The sequence below is a fragment of the Varroa destructor genome, unplaced genomic scaffold (assembly GCF_002443255.2).
Source record: "Varroa destructor unplaced genomic scaffold, Vdes_3.0 BEIS01000001.1, whole genome shotgun sequence".
NCBI lineage: Eukaryota > Metazoa > Arthropoda > Arachnida > Mesostigmata > Varroidae > Varroa > Varroa destructor.
The window spans coordinates 45,157,409-45,177,973 of record NW_019211454.1 but is presented as its reverse complement, the minus strand read 5'-3'; the positions used below and the strand labels follow the sequence as shown (position 1 = coordinate 45,177,973).

Genomic DNA, 20,565 nt, shown 5'->3' with positions numbered 1-20,565 from the left:
TTTCTTTTACTCCTATTCCCCTTACGTTTGTAAGGCTCAAACTTAGAAGTGAAGCTAGTAAAAGTGGATCTGTGGGCCCGGAACGAATGGCAGGCAGCACAACGGGAGTGTCAACATAGACATAGATCGGCGTTCTTTGTTAAAGCTTTATACGTTTGCGCCGACTGATGGTTTGGGACGTTCCGAGATTTCCCCACAGACCAATACACACACAAGGACAGACGCGCCCGTCTTTAGAAAATCCGCTCAGATTGTATATGCTCGAATGGAATATTGGTAATCAGTAAGTTCAAAACTACACTCACAACTTCATATAGAATATCTTACGATCTGTTATAGGATATCCACTCAACATTTGTTCGTCTAGCTGTTTCCTTGTCATTAGAACGTTGCGTATGTCTGCCTATTCTACCATTGCTGGACCCCATTACACAAATTTGACTTAGCCCAAGTTATGTGCTATAGCCTAGCTTATGATTACTGCCGACTTAATGCTTTAACCCACTGACAAATCAGTACTTGTAAAACAATGTCTATGAAAGGGAACTTAGTCACACCATACGAATTAAATCATACCATACGATGGAGAGGTAGCAGCAATACGTTCTAGTCTGTTTGCGCTTAACCGTTGCTAGGTTAGGTGGAAACATGCAGGCAAAGATACCAGCCCTGCCTAAAAGCAGAAATTTTCACTTGACACTGCAGATTGGATCCGAAAAGCACGATTAACTGCACCGTGCGTTCGAAACCATGTGCCTCATTCGCCTCCCTTCGCTGTTTTTGCGATGGCTAACATCTCGCCAGCAAAACCCTTTGAATTTTCCTTTAGGAAGACTTCGTAAAGAAATTGAGATATATTTTCTTTCTAGTTAAATTACTCTCATGTGACCACGTTGAACATCGAGCTCTCTTTGTATCGCTCTCTGTCGGGTTCCCTCTCCTCCCACGCGTTTTTTTACGTGTGTTTTTACAATAGGGTACATATCTTTCGAAGGTAGCGAGCATGAAAGAACAGTTTGATTTCATTACTTCTAGAAGTGATCGTGGTTGGCCTAATTCGTTAAGGTATCGTCGCTGCTTCCGGCAAGCCAATAGTCGTTATTCATTCAGAATAGTGCTCACTAATAATAACATTACTGAACTGAGTCTCTATGTCGTTCTCCTTTTATGCGGAGGAACTCAAGATATGCTGTACCTTGAATAAATAGCTAAATTTTTACCTTGAAATCAGACTCATATCATAGGCGATCAATTAGTCCCGGCCCGCTGGACACCAAATGGCCGTTTAACTGAAGCCACGAAATTGTTGTTTATTAGAAGGGGCATGTATTTGTTTTGTTAGACCTCTACTCAAACTCTATACGGCTCCCCTATTGACAATACAATGTGAGGTCTGCATTTTTATAAGCTTAGACTTCCCGTACTCTAATCATTGTAGCAGAAGTCAGACCACACTAGATATGGACGTAAGCGTAAGATCTACTATATTGTACACGGATAATGCGTTTACTCCTCGAAGATGTGTAGCAAGCCAGATATGCCACACGAAATAAAAAGAAATAAAAGCACTAACCGAAACATTTCTGCGACGTCCCTCATGCGTCCTCGCTTATTTTCCAGATCATCATTCCGTGTCCTTACCATTATCGAGTCTGTAAACGAGCAAAGTAGAGAAAAATCCAACTAACTGCCCAGTGCCAACGGAAATACGTTCCAATATCCTAGAAAGAAAGGCATACTGCCTCATCTGGGCTTACACAGTTCTTTTATTTTTAAGCATCCCTCTGTGTAGTTTTCGCCTCTAGCTAATCATGGCTACAAACAAACTTTGCAACCATATCCACAGCGGGCACAATCAGCGCAAGTATAAGGAAGTGTGCGACAGAGATGCAATAACGTATGTGGCGCCGCGGATAAGCAACCTTGAACCAAGTGCTATCTTAAAAGCGGAATTTTTGACGCGAACCCATATGTCGTTTCTATTCGGCCACATTACAACCCACCGCCTTCTAGCCGCGTTGCAGCCGTTAGCCGTGAGCTGCGTTTAGCGACTCCAACCATATATGAGTACTCAGTCCGGCCGAAACTACACAGCGGCCACGGCCCTCTCACTATCGTTAGCTTTAAAACGTCCATCCGTACACTCTCCTCTATAGTCCTGTTAGAGAACTCGCCGAAAGCTGCTGCTGCTGCTGCTATCGATACGTTCGTTTCTTGTACCCTACCTGTTTGACGACCTTGTACTCTCTGGTTTGTCTTGGGTAGCACAGTTGGCGGACCTCAGGTGAACATGCAGCACGCTTTCGGCTTGCCTTCGCCGTACACCCACCTGGTGTTTCAAGCAGAGTTTATTTTCGTTCCCCTAACCTTCCACCATAGGACCACGCGTAGAAACCAGACATTCGTAGCAGCTCGTAGGGTCCCAATTCGACTTGATCCCCGCCCTCCTTCTCCGTGACGACAACATAGCAGTAGCAGTAATAGCTGCTAGTGATGATGGTGGTAGCAGCAGAGGCAATAGCAGTAGCGGCTGCCTTCGTCCTTTCACCCCCGACGGCGCTGCGCGAGTGTGAGGGGGCCGCGCGGGCTGAACAGATCTGTCGACCTTCGTCGTCCGCTGTCAGCCGGTAGCCTAGTGGGGTTCGGTGGTAATAGCGACAATGGCGATGGACGTGGCAGCAGAGGGCGCAGCAGAATAGGCAGCCGTCGTTGTCCTTGTAAGGAAGGGGGAAACCCTCCGAGAGAAGGTAATGTTCTGGTGCGTATCTGACGTCTTTACGTCCCTTTCCTATTTGCTCCCCCTCTCCCGCATTATCTTCACCGTCCCGAACTGCACCGCCGCATTGGAGACCGGAGGCCCACGCATCAGCACCAGCGCTATCCATATCCACTGCTACCAGCAACATTGCTATTCGCCGTCTTCCCTATTGGCCTAGCTTAAGAAATAGAAGAAATAAAATAGAAAGAAAAGAAAGACGCAAACGGACAAGAAGCACTAGGCCACGCCAAAGACATTACGCGGTAACGACAAGTTCAGATGCATAGGCGCTGGCGGCGTTGATCAGAACTTGTCGGGGTAGAAAACAACGGGTGATAAAGTTTGACTCGAATTTATTTCGAGTGTTTATAAGAACTTGCTCGCGGTGGTTAGAGACGAGAACGGTTTCGGTTGCGAATCCAGTTTAACTTTGCCGTACTATCAGCAATTAGAGGGCGACTTGTCGACGGACAAAAACAATCATTTAACCTAGCACAGAGTGGACCTTTCAACGAGGAAGAAACACCCTAAACAAACTGTTCTAATAATCGAATCATCTTGGTCATCATAGCGGACCTCAGTGATTTCTAATACATATACACAGATACACATATCGTGAACGAGTCTGTAGCAGGAAAATAGTGAAAATCCAAAACAACTCGTTCTTCATCAGGTTCGGTTGAACTAGGTGACTGTACGAAACACTTTATCAAGCACCTGTGGTCATTGGCTACAACTCATCAGTGCTTCAACCACCACAACAACAACAAAGAGAAGGCCAGCAGACAAGGTAAGTCGAGCCTTTAAATTGGATGCAGCGTGTATGTGCCATAGTAGACAATGAACAAGTACATTATGAGTCGCTCTTGTAATTGAGAAGTAGCCAAAATAAGCGACGGATACTGCTTAGAAGCTGTATAATCGGAGCAAAAATCGATCACAGGTGGTGGTATCTTCCTTGGGGGCCATAAGCAAAGAAAACATAACAGAGGTAAGTTCTGGTCTCATCAGATATGGGTCCTTTGAAGATTTGACACGAAGGCGTGAGAATCATTCAAATCCAGTCTCGACGTCAATAGTGATAGTTTCAACGACAGCTTAAATCGGTGTGAAAAGTCTTTCAAGACGACATAAAGATGGCGGTGAGAAGACCCAGTCAAGTCGAAGATTACGCTGATATTAGTTGAACATTAATATCTAAATTGAAGCCAACTCGGAGCCAAATCCGATGGGCAAAAGTTCCTCTATCCTGTCGTTATTGTTGTTTCGCTTAGAGAAACCTCGGACGTCACGATGCCTACTCATAACACAAACGAACTTTTGCCCACAAGGTGCACATCAGCCGAGCAAGTACAACTCGAATCCTAAATAATTCGGGCTCAAAGTTTTCCTCCGAGTTAAATTAAATTGGTGTTTACCTCCAAATTGACATGCTGTCACAGTAAATTGATTTCGTGTTTATCTCGATCCTGTCTTCAGTGAACGACAAATACAGCTGTTTCATTCGTGGATTAGCTAGTTTCTCTAACCGTTTGTGATTCCGGATTTTCATTTTGTTGCCGACAGATGGCGACCAATGCCTTTAATTAAACCATGTTTAAACTGACCGGAAAAACAATGATTGGGTAACATTTTTATAGACCATAAACTTTATTGCATAAGTTAACAAGACATATGTCTACAATCGTAACGTAAAGGGCTCGTGTGTTTCTTCCTTTGTACGTTATATCAGCCTGTTAAAATTATCAGCATGCGTTAATTATTATAGCAAACAAATAACTAGACAAACCAGACCATTATGCAATTAAAGGAAAAAAGAATTGATCGTAGCTGTATGATGTCATTGATACCCATCAAGGCAAACTTAGCCAGGCCGATTTGGGACGCTGTTTGATTTGAAACGATCAGCTAGGCCGATAGGCACAGACATTATTTGTCTCGATTCGAGCGTATGTGAGGCGTCAGAGGTAATTTATTTATTACGTACTTATTCTATTTACCGTATACTATATATATATATATATATATATATATATATATATATATATATATATAATCGAATAAACATATTCAATTGGCGAAATATTCAGCCTTAAAAACACCGCGTGTATAGACTAGATATATCGCTAATTATTTTGATATTTACGTGCTGCGAGGTGAACGCTTAAGTATGATGGACTAAAATTGATTTCTGTAGTTGATCTGGACAAAATATGCCCTGCTCTAACGGTTCAGCGTAGGACGAAGTTCACAGGCTCGTAGAACGTAGAAACATGCTATTTTTTCCTCGTCTTTGCCTACCCGCCTCTAACTAATAGAAGAGGATAAACATATGTCACAAAAATACCCGAGCTGATTTTGTCAGATTAGCTGTTAGGGTGATTAGCAGGTGATGATTTTCTATCATGATAATATTACCGTTGATTTTTTCATTGGTTAAGCTGTACGCAGCCGTCCATTGTTGCTACCTGGTTTAAAACAGGTATTGATCCTAATATAACTATGGTTGGTGCATTAGGCAGCGCTTGACGGTAGCGGGAATAATTTTCACCGTAGGGTAAGCTGTTTGCCTACTATAATTAAACATTGGAAAGACATTAAAGGCTTCATGACGCTGAGCGACTCCACTGTGATAGATACCATTGCGGATCAGACTGTCAGAAAGGAGACCTGGCAAGCTTCTATTGAATTCGATTCTGAGGCTATACGCTTAAGGTATATGAACTTTATGATACATTCAACAACTGGCGCTTTCAATCCACTTGGCTTGATATTTGGAGTTTAATTTTTATGTGTCTATTGTTATTAAGGTAGTTAACTTAAAACTCTTTTTTATTTCGATCCAAGTTAAATGCGGCGCGATCTGGGCATAATTTTTAGGTTTACAGCTTGCCCTCTGCGGGCATAGAAGCCTAAAAGGTACACCATTTATTTAACTGACTCACGCGCCCTATTCTTGGCTTAAGAGTCATGATTTGCAAGGTGCTTGTGCACGTTCAATAAGCTACGACATATTTATTATATATATTTCATATTAGAGATGAAATTCGATGGCGCTAAGAAGTAAATGTTACATTATAAAAAAAATAACGCTTAATTTAGGACGGGCTTCGTATGACAAAAAAGGTCTAGCTCGTTGCCCAAAGGACACGTTCGCAATCGCACACAGCCTGTTCGATTGTTTTTATACGTGTCATATTTTTTCAGCTTTTACTTTAGCGCACCACATACACATATCGTCTAGCTATTTACATGGATGTCCTTATCGATTTGCCTTCTACGTACCAGGCTCCCTTCTCACCTTTACGTGCTGCTTTACTTGACAATGTTTCGTTAACATTTTCAGCTCTTATCCTCAGGTAGGCTCATCTGCATAGCGAGTAAACGATGTTTGCCGACAGGCTTAACTTCTTACGACTCTTTAACGTGCTATGACAACCGCATCGCCTAGGGCTTCGTTCAGCCCAACTTGAGTTGCTTCTCTAGCTAGGCCCGACCCACTAATCCCGTATCTACTTAGCTGGTTGCGACACTTATTTCGGTGTCATTTTAGACTAGCTGCCGCATCGTAACTTTATAGGCTAGAAGGCCAGCCAGTCCTGGAGCTGAGTTTATCATAATAAAAGAATAATGGTAAATGCGTTAAGCTGTGCACAGTTATTTAGCAACCAAATTACGTTCGGCCGCTTAAGGCTGTGGAACGCAGAGACTCGAAATTTTCTTCTATAAAGTAACGACACGTAGAAAGCACAAAAACACAAATTCCAATTTAATAGTTTCGGTTATTTGTAGGAGCTGTAGCGTTATATGGCATACTGGGAAGATCGTTTACATAGTTTGTCTTCTATATTCTACAGGCTATGTTCCTTCTTCTGGTACGAGCACTGACACATCTCTAAAATGATTGGATTCGAAATTATTATAATCAATCTTTCTAAAGCGCTCTATATTTATACCTCGACTATCATACAAAATGCCTGGAATAAGGTCAACGTTATCAGCAGCTACCAGACTTTGTATTAAAAAATATCGAAAATGCAGCCTTAGAAGCTTGTAGAAGATTGTTCAAGTTAGACATGTTCTATTTTAGGCTATTGTAATGGAAATATTAAAACTTGTTCCGTATCTCAAAATGAAGCAGTCACATAAATTATTACCGCATTTATTCAATAGTAGAACGATGATTTTCGAATGAAGAGTAAGGTTGTGCTTCACTTTGTGTTGTTGATGGTAGATAGCAGTGGGGAAAGAGCTGGTCTTTCAAATAATCCACTTGTATCAGTGGCCTAGTTTCTAGATAACCGAAACGTTTCCAGTAGCGTTCAATTACTCGTTCTCAATAAAAGAAGCTTTCTAATGAACAATTGTATCTTTTATATGAGACGTTGTGATAAAAATGTCCCGGTTTCATTTCCATAGCCATTTACCTCTTGTGGGCTAATAGACCGGTCAACAACACGCTCTAATTTTATGACGCGGTTTTTGCATTACCCCGCTATTTCTCTATATTTTGAATTGAGACAGAATATCCTAATCAGGTAAATACGACGAGTTTCTGGCTCAAATGATGTTGCCGAGTCGTCCAACGACACCTTTAGCGCATGGGATGTGCAACAAAAGTTGAGCACACCGGAACCTTCAGAATAAACTATTGTCCTTTTTTGGCTTTTTACACACACACACACACACACACACACACACACACACACACACACACACACACACGTATACATACGCAAAGCGCACCTTTGTCCTGTTTATTAATGATAGAGCAGCATAGACTTATATTTATGTTGATCAACGACGTGTGTTGAAGAAACTGGCCATAAAACTGCAAAGTTACATAATATGAGGCATAGGTATAGATAGGCAAATTGGGGGGGGGGGGGGGGGTAAACGTTTCGATTTGAGAGTTGCCTGCTTTTTTCCCCTTTATTATATGCTTTTAATATATTTCAGATACCTGGTACTTAAAAGGTGTAAAATGAATGTTCTTATCTCGCCCTGTGTGTTTATTGATTTGTACAATTTAAGTAAATAAACTTAGTACTATCATTATTGATTATATAATATAAGCGTGTTCATATTATATTGTAGAATCGTATCACAATTAGGATATTACTGTGTTTACTGTGCCGCTGATACGGACATAATGGAAGCAAAAAAAAAAAATTGTTTACTCGCTATTACTATTACAATAGTCCTACCATGCCCATATGTCGTGCTGTTACTGGCCGAGTGAGTAGGGAGATTTGCGAGAGAAGATTAACTCTTCGCATTCAAGGGACGTTGCGGGGCATGGTTGTGCTTAAAGTTAAAAGAAAAAGTTAGTATGTCGCTAAGTTTCTATGTTTTCTTTTTCCGTAATAATTTATCTTTTGGTGAAAACTCTTCTGACAACTCAATTCTACCTGCCACATATGCGATGCGTTGCTAATTGGTACCGATGACATCGCATGCGTATTACTTTTAGAGCTCAAATTAGCGATGTTTCCATTTATTCTGAAGGAGAATTTCGGATCAGGCAATTTTTCGAACTGTTTCTATACAGCAATGTTAAGCTATTAAGTTGCCGTCTCATGGGCACAATTTAGCGGCTCGTCATGACGCAAACATGGCGGCTCGGTTGTTGTTGTGTATTTTCGCCTAAACTTGGGTAAAGACAGCTATACCTTAATTAAGTCTCGACTATACCGTTGGTAACGAAATAGCGGAATTCCGTTTGTTAGCGTCGTGCAAAAAAGAGTCAAACATTATTGCAAAGGAGAGACGATAGTAAGCCTTTGTTGTTTGCTTCAATTGAGCTAAGCAGGTCGTTAACACTAAATTGTATAGTAGACGATATCCTTGTTATTGTCCTGAACATTGTCTAGAATCCTCCCTCAAATGCTTCTCCAGGACAGAAAATTTTGTTATGAAACAGCAATCCCGGGTCTGTCAATGTTGTCTGAGTTTCTGCCTTGCAACGCTATCCTCTAAGCCCTTCTTATTTTAACGAATGAACTACATTGCCCCTGTGTCTCCTACTCCAGTTCGTTGTTCCTATCGTCTGCGTCTCCTCTGTCCGTGTTCTATGTAGGAAGCAGCAATACTACAACGCCAATTAACCAACCATAGCGGCAACGACGATGTGAACATCAACAACTTAATTGCGACGCTGAACCTGGTGTCGTATAAAGCTCACAGGCATTACTGTGACAGTAGACTTAAGGCTTGTAAATAGTTGGCCTATTTGTCCTTTTGTTTATTTTAGTAGGGTCACACTAAAGTGTAGGGTTACGCTAAAGAAACGTCTAGCTACACGTTGTTACGACCTTGCGAGCCATCGGCTGAGAGCACGGAACCGCACACAAATAAAGTACAAAAGCCAACCTATTTAGGGCGACCCACTCTAGCTAAGCGGTGAAAAGAATCTAATCATTGTAATCTTCCAAGCGCCATAGCAAGTACCGTTCACGAGGAAGACACCTTCTTCATAAGACACACATAGACGCACATGAAGTCTCTCTTGCGTCGTCCTTCTGTTTGTTGCCGATCCGCTTCGCTGAACACTACTATTAAGTTCTACGTTTAGTTCCAGACAATACTATGCCATGTCGCGCTGGGCTGTCCTTGTGCTGAAGACATGGCTAACCAACGAGCGATCAGGATAGCACGAAACAGAGTAATGTGTGTGCGTGTATGCGCAGATCTACCGAGTAGCGGCAATTGTGCAGCTAGTTTTCCCCTTCTCCATATTTTTCCATATTCCATCCCTGCTGTATCGCTTCTGAAATGGCTATACGAGAAGCAGGTAGGCAACTGCCGACAGCATGTGGCCTTCCCAAGTGGCTCCCCAAGGATAAGGGCCAGAAAAATGTAGATGCGTGAGTCCATGTACACGTCACATATAGCTGCTACTGCTGCTGGGACAGCAGCAGTGGCGATAGCAGCTGATGTTATGACTGCCCGTACAACTTCAGCTGACCGCTTTCAAGGTCCCGTCATAAGAGTAAATGCCGTCTCCGTCTTCTGTGGCTTGTGGTCGCCATTTGTTCTCTTGTCTTGACGAGGGTGAAGACAAAGAATGCCTAAGGAGGATTACTAGTAAGAAAGCTGAAACGAGATGAATGCTTAAGGTAGCTAAAGGAGACAGAAATGGACATACTCTACCATTGTCCTCGTATCTTTTGCTGATATGATACAGTGGTCCCTTGTGGATGATGAAGAACAGTACACATGTAGAGCAAGCGGTAGACGGAGAATAAAAATGATAAGATAAGACTGAAGAATGAAGTTGAATAAATAATAGTAAAGGAGTTCCGAAAGATCTTCCCCTATTTCATATTCTGGTATTTCCCTTGTACTAGCACTATGCATACACTGCTAGTTGTTGCCAGGCATGTAATGGGCTAATTGTGCTTCTTGAAGGAAAGCTATATTTTCCGTTATTTTTGGGCTGGGACACACTTCGGGGCGTTGTGTAGTCTAATATGTAAGTATTTTGTCTGTGTCTGCGTTCGCGTACATTAGTGACACCGACACGCCAACGAGACGCTTCGTGCTCGTAGACGCGCATAGATGTTACAAAGCTGTATAAACGTCACATATTTTTTAGTTGTTACGCAAAGCTCTGGATGCACAAGCAAAAAGCTAGTAAGTACTAAATCAATAACATTTCGAGATTTCGTCCTGCATGAGAGCTAGCGAACAGGCAACGAATGCGCAAAAACGCCTTCCATCAATAGCAATGCTTTCTTATTTTATATTTGATTATTATTTATTTTGCTATCCAAAAACCGCTATACAGAGAGTCGCTGAATTCGTTTCTGATGATAAATTTTCTTGGACTGATAACTGGAAAAACAGATATAACGCGTTCTATATTTAGCTCCGAACTTAGACTTGAGTTTTATAAACGCAAAATGTCTACCGTTATTGGGGAACGCTCTGGCGTATTCGAGATATGTGTAAGGCAAGTATTATAGCAAATAATTTTTCAGCTACATAGATGTCCTATGCTAGATAGAATGTTCAGCCCAACAGATGTAAAATAGCAAAGTCCCACCTATAAATTTATGTTAGCACTTCATGAAGCTAGACCGTTCGGAAATCGCGGCGCAGTCCATCGAACGCGCATGATACAAACGTGGTTGGTATCAAAAATTGTCAGCGAGCGTTCTCCATTAACATCAATGGCTTTCTGGTAGACCGTTCGGCGAAATAAGCTCAGGGCAGCTATTACTGAGAAAACAGATGCAATATCGTCACTATGGCCGTCTTTTCGGAGGATCGAGTATTTTTTTGTTCATACAGTATCTATGGCCAACCAATCGCCCAATCAGAACTACTCGCGTCTCCATAAGCGGTAGACCTGTTAGGGTAATTGCCTTTAGCTTTATTGTGTCGTTGGTCATTGGGTCCAGCGAGCAGACCCGAGCACAAATGTGTCTCATGTGGCGCCTGTTGGCTTAATATTCATGAGTAACTTGAATAGCAGACGCATGGATAATATGGACGCTTAGTAGTAACAACCAGCGCTTTCCATGTTAGGTGTTCGGGCTGCGAGTCATCGTAGGTACGAAATTTTTATTTTCCCGAAAGAAGCTCTATTGAACAAATTCTTTCTTAGGCTAGATTAAATAGAGTGGAGTTCATTGTTTTACCGCTAACATCTCTACTTGTTATACTCGCACGGGCCAGTCTGTATCGACGACGGAACTGTGTTAGTATCGCACGGCCAACTTGCCAGTGTTATTTTATATATGTATATATATTGTCAGTTGGTGATGTTTGAGTGCTATCTGCTAGCAAAGCCTGCTGTTTCTATAGTTAGTCGTTATTAAATATGGCAGGTTAGATGTCGACCAGGCGAACTAGAAAGGAATATTACGAAAAGCGCGACGCTTGAAACGCAGATACAACAAACTTACGCACTCCTACCCACCGGTCACATCGAACGTAGCGTTCGGACAATGAGAAGCTAATTTATATAACCGTTCGTTTCTCAATATCTGCCTCAACGATTTTTTCGTCGGCCATTTTATTTACCCTCGGTTATAACACCTCCAACCAAGGCGTTAAAAGGGCATCTCATCTGTGATGTTGATGTCGTAGAAAATAGTTTCCTCCTTATAAATACATTACAGAAGAAAAGCAATCATGTCGACTATCGACCTTTATACCATTACTCAGAAATTACGTCTAGTCCAGGATGACAAATAAAAGTATCTACGGCGTCCATGTAAATATAAAGCTTGTAGTAAGCCACTGCTATGACGTAGAGAAGGCGAAAATCGAATTTGGCATTAAGTCCTGTTTTCCTGCCTTGGCCGCAGCAGGCCTCAACAGTCTCGTAATATTAGATACGTATCAACAAATCAGTCGTATTATAGGGCAAAAAAAATTGAATGCACTCCCGCGTCTATATTTATTGACGTGCACCATATAACAAGTGCGATCAAGTAAGGAAGGTGCTTGATAGCTAGTAGTTAGGCATGCGTAATGAAAACTTAGATGAGCAAATCCTTTACTTCGGCCCCAATCTTGCTACAGAAGAAAGATTTAGGAGAGAAATGGGAGTGTGTATATAATAGAATAATAATAACACTAAAATCTAGGTCAATCTCTGTTTATTTATAATAGCAACGTTGTTGTCCTTGTATCGATCGCGTCGTCAACAGTGCAACATTTTTGTTGGTGGTTCGTGGCGGTCCAGGCCCACGAGCCTATGTTGATTTCGAAGCCTTTGGAAGTTAGGTAACCAAACCAGAGCGCTGCATTGTTGTCAGCAGTATATATATATATCTATTTATGTATGAACTAGAGGTTGTATATGTATGTCAGTAAGATCGACATGGTCGACGAACTAATACTCTATAATTGAAGATACCTTAAAATTATACTGGTCATGTTCGTAACTTACTACCCAGTATCAAATTATTTTTCGCGTCTTACGAGCAGTTTGTTGTAGTGCAGAAATTTCACAGAGAAGTTCAAACAATAGTAGTTTCACTACCTTCGAATTTTAATGGAAATCCTAAAGGATTTTTACCACGTTGCTCTCTTATTGGTATTCAAGAATGGAATTTGCCCGACTGTCATATAGGCTCGGTGGACGACCACCCATTTTTGTCGATAAGGACATCAGATCTGCGATCCTGGAATTAAGGTACCGTTTGGTTAAAAGAATTGAGCTCTTTACGCTGAGTGAACGTTAGACAGCTCTACGATCAGCATATATAAAATGGATTTTGTGGGATCTTCTTGTATGCGCTGTTCGTCTGCTCGTGAAAGTTTTTACTCAGATCTACTGTACTTCTAGTTTATTTAAGTATCAGCTGCGTATACTGCTAGTACGATTTGCACCTTTCCTTTTATTATATGAGTACTTCTTAACCGAACCAGGCTCTTATAAAAAGCGCGTCACTCCCGACAACTTTAATGACGTTTTTACTCAAAAAGACAGATAGAATGAGACTAAACGGACAACTTGGATAATGATCATTGAATGCTCAGCACATCTTCTCTATACACCTGCAAGCATAGTTGACCTACTAGCGGAAACTATAGAAACTAATACAAATCCTTGCTCTGATACGGGAATAAAAACGGATTGCTTTGCCGACAGTGTCGCCATGAATCCGACCTATCGTGAGCACTACCCCCCCCCCCCCCCATGTTCCATGAGTTTCCCATCATTTGTCTTCTGTAAAAAGAGGCATATGGAATGACAGACAGAGACATCTATTTTTCTACACTTTGTTCCTCATTTTTAGATCCTTCATCAATTGCCGCCTATTCATTGTCTCGCGTTTACGGTTCGTTTTCACGCTTTTTTCGTTCTATCCGAAAGGATCAACAACCGTCAGAGCGTCCCAAGTTTGCGTTTCGTCTTTACTCGTTAAGCTTTGCCTAGCATGACAACAAGGAGCCGAAGCGCTAAGTTGAGAGGGAGAGAGCCGTCGGCCAGGAGCCTAATTATCTTTAAGGACAAGTGGCTGAGGGGTGCTAGCACTGCGAAACGACCAAAGGGCCTTACTAGCCCATCTATGAACAGACAGCGAATGAACTGAAAAACGGAACAAGGGAGGAGACAATTCCAAAGAAGACAAATCACGCATTGAGAGACGCGGGACTGATGAAAATAGATATGATAGCACTAGCAATACTAGATCCAGGTACGTTTTTTGTTATTACTATTCATCGTGTGGCCTCGCTGACTCGCATAGACGAGGATATTTTTAGAATGATACACTCTATACATTGGTGCCACTGCTACGGCGAGGACGTAGTTAACGCGAATGAGATGACGGGGCTCGGTGCCTCTACCATAATAAAAATTCATGAAAGGAGATAAACAATTAAAAAACATCATAGGTAATGCTGCTGTTGACTCGTTATTATATTCCTCGGTGACATCATTTTTCTGACTGTTTTTCCGGCTGTTGCCTTTGTTAGAGCCCAATCCGCCGCCGATCCAGATATTCAATTATTTTCGGAACTATTTCTACGTCGTTTGTTGTCATTCCTTTGAGCTCTCGTCAGGTGCTTAAATTTCAAATGAAACTCTTGTTATTGTAAAACCGCACCGTCGCGTACCGCATCCATTGCTGTCGTCTCATCAGGACGGTCACTACTGCACGTGGATCGTCACCTGCTGTCCTTAAGAAAGAAGCTGTTCGTTTAGGCACCTGTTATTTGGAAACTAGCTCATTGGCAAACGTTTAATAAAAATGACTACTATAAATCAGGCACAATATACGCATGTATCTGTAATAGGAGAAACCTTGTACGAAGACTCTGTTCTGCGGTACGCGACATACTGCTAATAAATTTATTTCGCCGTATTGTTCTAAATGGGCAGGTACAGTGGTTGACTCATCGGTACCTCATTACATGAGAACAAGCTTGTATGAGCGCACGAGTATGGCGCTAACGGCATGGCACGAAAATAATAATAATCGTCCTTGGTCTTATGGCGAAGAGGATTTATGTAGTCGGTTATGGCTGTAGGCCCAGTTGTCAAATGCATTAATAATTAAATAATTGACATCTATACAGAATACTGAACCAATATTACGAACAGATGTATCAGCACGCGCTTGTTATCCCGGATTGCTCTCGTATTCACGAATCTAATGGCTCAATATGATCATCGCCACTGATTCGGGATTCGGTAATTGTTACTTCTACTGCCCTTTCTATAATCAGCATACACATATTATAGATATAATATGTTGCACCAGCTTGTGGGTCTACTGTTATCATCGTGAGCACCGATCTAATAAACCATTTAGTTTGATCAATTTTTTATAGTGTATAGACAAGGCGTTTACAAGGGGCTCAGCTTATACTTTGTTGATTTTTTTCTGCGTCGTGAGTTTCTTAGTTAATATCAGTTTTGGATACTCATTAGGACTAATGAACAATGAAGACCCGAGCAGGGGTCTTGAGGGTACATTCCATGTTATGGAACGGTACCTCGCTTCTTTCATTTTGTCCTGAATTCCACCACCACGTGGATTTCAGACGCTTTTCTTATACTGGAGTTCGCACCTGTTCAGCTTCGAACTGACGAAAGCCATATACCAAGTTTTAGTGGGTTCTTCAGAATGCATCCAGTCAATAGGAAACAGATTAAATATAGAGTCAATCAGTGGTTGTGTAAAAGTGTCTCGTTGAACAGGTTTTTGCAACTACGGTGTCGACTCCGGAAGAAAAATATAGAAATCTTACTGTGTTCGATTCGCGGTTAGGTCTGGCTGGTACACACAGCCAGACAATATTATCCCGTTTCTAGAGCTGCCATAATGGCTACCAAATCTCCTATCCTATAACACGAAACACGTATTCGATGTTTATTTTCTTTTGCGTCAGGTTTTCAAGTTGTAATATGGCGCTGTATAAATTTGGTGATTCTGTCCGCTCTTCATTACAGTCCTCTGTGTCTGCCTTTATAGAATCAAATCCTATACCAGCAAATATCTTGGCATGTTATCTACATATATATAAATGTTGCTACCGCCATATAACGCTAGCTCGTCATGCATATACTACTTTTGCTATGTGGGAACAACGTTTCACGCATTCCCGTTCCTTATATTCGTAAATACAATATGTGGAACATAGAATAACGATACGCGTACGCTGGATACTGCTAACATCCTTAGTGCTCTGCTTAGGTGCAAATGCAGCCTGCGTGATATATATATATATGGCCCGTAACTCGCATCCAGATACCTGCACCCATATTCTTATGGCAATTTCATCCCCGAATCAAATGGTGCTATCATTCAACCTACTTGATTTCTCCGGCTAGTGCACTTGGATTCTTTCGCGAAACAGTAAACGACGACAAGGTATGCACTAGCTTCTGAGTCACTTGTCCAAATACAGCAGCTATCCGGTAAAGGAACCCCGCTAGGCAATATGTACAGAGAGCTACACATAGGCGTGCGAAGAAACGAGCAGAAGGACATCTTCAATTCGAACCTGCCTTTTTGGCCTTTAGCCGTATGATCGATCGATCTATCGTTCCAACGGTCTTTGGCCGCGGCCGCTTTTCTCACTGGCCTGTGCTGCCCGAATCTGCGATTCAAGCTGACTGAATGACTTTCCAGCTGGCTGAATGCCGGCAACAGAAGTGGCAGCAGCAGCAGGCAGTGCGTCAGTTTTCCTTCGGACAGGTTCTAGTCAGACAGCAGGAATTGGCAGGGGCGTGGGGCGATAACCTGTCGTCGCCAAATCGTCCTGCGTTTCGCCTGAGAAAAAGCAACAGACAGCAAGGGGGCGCAACTGCAGGCCGAGTTCTTGATGCGTTGATGCGTCGTTCCGGTGTTTCGATGTCGATTTTCGCCTGTATACACACAAACGGCGTCGACGGTTGGAAAAACCCATCTTCAAAGCACCATTGGCCTATGACTGGCGATTGCGTCCCACGTTCTGCGAGACGATGGCTGTTACTTCCATTGCTCGTCGACTCGATGGCTTCCTCCAGTGAATTGCAGGGTATAATAATGCAGGGCAGATAAAAGTTAGACGCACCGGGGGCAGTTGATCATACTACTGCTAGATTAGACAGAACGCGCCAGCAAGGTTACCGACGTAATTATTTAAGATTACCTTGTTCTCTGCACCTATATCACGTTAAGTTACGTGTAGTTGCAATGTGTGACTTGCACCACACGATGAAATAGCGAGCGCTGATTTTGCTGTCAACTTACCCAGCGCGGCCACACATACGTCTAACTGAGCTGATGAAAGAAGTTGATTCGTTAACACTTTTTGCTTTACCGAAAATTATAATGTACTGCATATAAAGTATGAGCTTTGTTTTTAGCGATGTTCCGTCTATCTTCCGCTATTAATTTCATTGCCATGTGTTGCAAAGAAGAAGTAGTTGTTCGAATTAGGGCTCGCAGGCTCACGAGTACTATCAACGTCACATTTGTTATCTCTGTTTTTGTTTGCTTTATCAACTACTTTACGGTCCGAGCTCATCGTGAGTGACTTTGACATAAAGCAACAATCGTTTCCGGCTCTCCGAACATCGGTATTAGCCGCAAAGCCTTCTGTTCACTAGACGTATTCCAGTAGACCTCTATTCATGGTGTGTAGCGAACTCACCTAAGCTTGGATCACTTTTGGGGAGCTACGGTCGCCGGTAGTGCCAGAAAGTGAAAGAGATCATGGACAGTCGCAGCGGGAGTGACCCTGATGACCTCAGGGGTCCCATCGTCCCTAATACAGCACACCGACTCGGTTACGGAGAGAATTTAGGCAGTCATAATACCAGGCCTGCATGAACCGCACTGAAGACTTGAAGAGTGGACGAACCTTATCAAATCTACGTAAGTAGACCATAGCGACGTAAGCACTATATAGACAGAATTAAAGCCGCTGCAAGTAGCACCAGGTACGCGCAGTTCTGAAAGTAATATTGTATCATTCCTGCAGTGGTCGACACTAAAGGCATACGAGTTTTGAATTTGTACCGCACTAGTTGGTAAGGCATTCACGGTTTTCCTCACGGTTGTTTGTCTAACGAGTGACGTTAATTAATAATGAGAGATCTATTGTTCTCACATTGTGTTCAAGTTACTAATTACAATGTAAGCTGATAAGCTAATTCAGTATAACTAGTAAGCGATAAAAAGGCCTGAGCAGTTTGCTTTACCGTGTCCATACAAAATATAAAGGCCTTTACAATAGGTCTTTGGAAAAGTTACTTATATCTTGTTAAGGGCAACAATGTACGCTACAAACGAAAGAGTACGTCATCTTCAGTGTTTCAATAACAGTGGTACTTTCCGATAAAGATTTACGTGCGGATGGATTAAAACACACACACAATAAATGATTTGAAAGATAAATTTTAGAATTTCATGATGTACATGAGTGAGTTTATTTATGTGCATTAGTTGCATTTTAGGACTCGACAAAATGTAATATTCAAATGTTACACTACTTCGTCCGGAATATCCTTGTCCTATTATTATTATAACACAAGATTCATCCTAAAGCTGATAATGCCTAGGGTAACTGACTTGGATTAACGTTGAGAGTCTTGTCAACTTCACACTAAACACAAAACTAGAAGTTGTAGAGCTGATTTCTACCCTATAAGTTCTACCCGAAAAAATTGTGCTTCAGCTGTCAAACGCCTGTCTATAATTGTGCAACGGAAAAGTATGTTCGTAGTCAAAGGACCTATCTATCAAAACAGGCTCACAAAACTATGTTTAGAGACCAAAGAGAAATATTCGCGTGTGGTTTTTTTTTGCTTACGTCTTGGATGCACAGTTCGATCCGTACCCAAATACGTAACCATCCTTAACAATACAACGCAAATATGTAATCATCATTCGTGGGCGTAAAATATCACCGATGAAAAACATTTATGTCGACCTGAATTTCACCAAGTTCCCCTCGGCACAATGACACTGGCAGACGAGTCATTACACCCGGCTGTCCAAGGACTTTGGTACCAAATGGACCTATTTGCCCGTTGGAACTACTGAAATTATGTACCTTTATAGGCGATGTATGTTTATGCTACCTGAAAGTTCGACGAGGTGCGGATAACGAGTGGTGTTTTACGCAACTAGAGACACTTCATTGGACAAACGGTTGGCAATTGCAAACCAGTTACGAAGTCAGGTTTCTTAGATAATTTCGGAAACTAAGCTGATGACAACGGCTTACGAGTCGATTTCGTCTATAGCATATAAGTTCTTCTGTTTCGCTCGTTGTACGGCCTTATTGAGCTATTCATATAGTGAAAACTAGAGTCCATCACACGATGCCAACTGATTCGTACGCGGCCTGAAAAGTCGGGGTACCATCTCGAAGCAAAACCGGAAACGTTCTATAAAAGCTCATCAAATGATCCGATTCTGAGAACTGTGGCTAAAACTTGCTGAAATAACGGGGCGTTTATTGGCGACGATAAAAATGATTGAAGTTCGTTCTTCAGCAGGATGCCGTCATCCGTTATCATCCCTTCCTGGCATTCGTTGTAGCATATTGAAATAAAATCATAACTAATGCCACTGCGGTAGGTGGTCATACAAATCTATATCGATGCGATAACATCTATAACTAGCAAGCAATGATCTGAACTTAGAGGAAAAGAAATTCTGCCCTATTTTATTGGTACACACCATGCAAGGATGCTGCCGCAGAATGCGGACGACCATTATTTCTATGAATCACTATACATACAGGTGTAGAGTTTCCTAACGGTGGGTATGTATTGAACGAATTCGAAAGGTCATTTGTAGGCCTCCTATAAAGCAAGCGGCCGGCCCAATACGGCCCCGGAAATATGCTCGATCCCCCCCCGAAGTGAATTACCCCCTCTGGAGCAGCGGAAATACCCCACAGACGCAGTTTTATCGATGTGGTTTTAATACATAACAAATATAGCAAAAAAAAAAGGTGATCCCCAACTTCACGTTTATACTACGCCTGTTTACATTGATTGTTCCTTAGTTCCCGGGACGGGTCGGGCTCTACGCCGCTGCAGCTTAGCGTATGTTCGTTACTGAAGCTTCAGATTCGCATAGGTCTTCGCACCTTTCTCACACTGAAACCGCGTTACAATTATGTCTTTTCTCCTAGATCCAATACGATGCATCATCTAACAATGTCTTCAAAACGTTGCCGTCCCACGGTCTTCATTTGATCACATTGTGGGTTGCACTATATTAATAGACATACACTGCTTTATGTTTCGTTAGCAAAGCGATTTAGCTGTCTTTCCGACCTCGATTAGTTCCACAGTCTGCCCATTCTCAACAGGTGGTTTCCAGTCCATCCATAAGTATCGTTTTCCTCCCTTCTGTCTTGCGATAAAAAGGAACAAGTCATGAAAGTGACAACGAAGACCGTTACTTTCATCAGACGATGAACAGTTATAGACCAACGAATTATTGTATCAATGTCGTGTCTGGACAGCGTGTCACTTTTGATCGATTGTTACTTGGAGGAAAACGTATACTTTTTATACGAACAGATATATGCATTGAAAGCATACATGGTTCCTTAGGTCAGACCACTGCGGTGTACCACTGTCTTTATTAGGTAAATATATGAGAACTGAAAGTTAGCGGAAGACAAAACAACAGGCTGCACTAAAAAATTACCCAGGCTGGGGCGAAATCTAGATTTGAAAATCATTTCTTGTCAATCTCGAGTGACAACTTGTCTAAATCAATACGTATCCAGAAAGCAGGGGCACAAGCTATATCGGGCTCTGTTGTCAGGTAACTTAATTCTGATAAAACGAGGTCTAGTATTCTAGGTGGTTATCACAGTTGTACAAC

At 42.0% G+C, this 20,565-nt stretch overlaps 1 protein-coding gene and 1 long non-coding RNA gene across 2 annotated transcripts in view; one reads left to right on the top strand and one right to left on the bottom strand.

The window, feature by feature from the left end:
- Positions 1-1,062: 1,062 nt before the first annotated feature.
- On the bottom strand, positions 1,063-2,636 carry LOC147758697 (uncharacterized). The gene is made up of 3 exons (XR_015326538.1): positions 2,226-2,636; positions 1,574-1,652; positions 1,063-1,289 (listed from the first exon to the last, which is right to left on the bottom strand). It is a non-coding gene; the product is annotated as an uncharacterized LOC147758697 (long non-coding RNA).
- Positions 2,637-2,819: 183 nt separating this feature from the next.
- The window catches only part of LOC111253204 (IDLSRF-like peptide), a 58,437-nt gene continuing 40,691 nt past the window's right edge, over positions 2,820-20,565 (top strand). The window contains exon 1 of the mRNA XM_022812311.2: positions 2,820-3,548. The gene's annotated coding sequence lies outside the window, so the exon portion shown is untranslated. The remainder of the gene's footprint in view (positions 3,549-20,565) is intronic.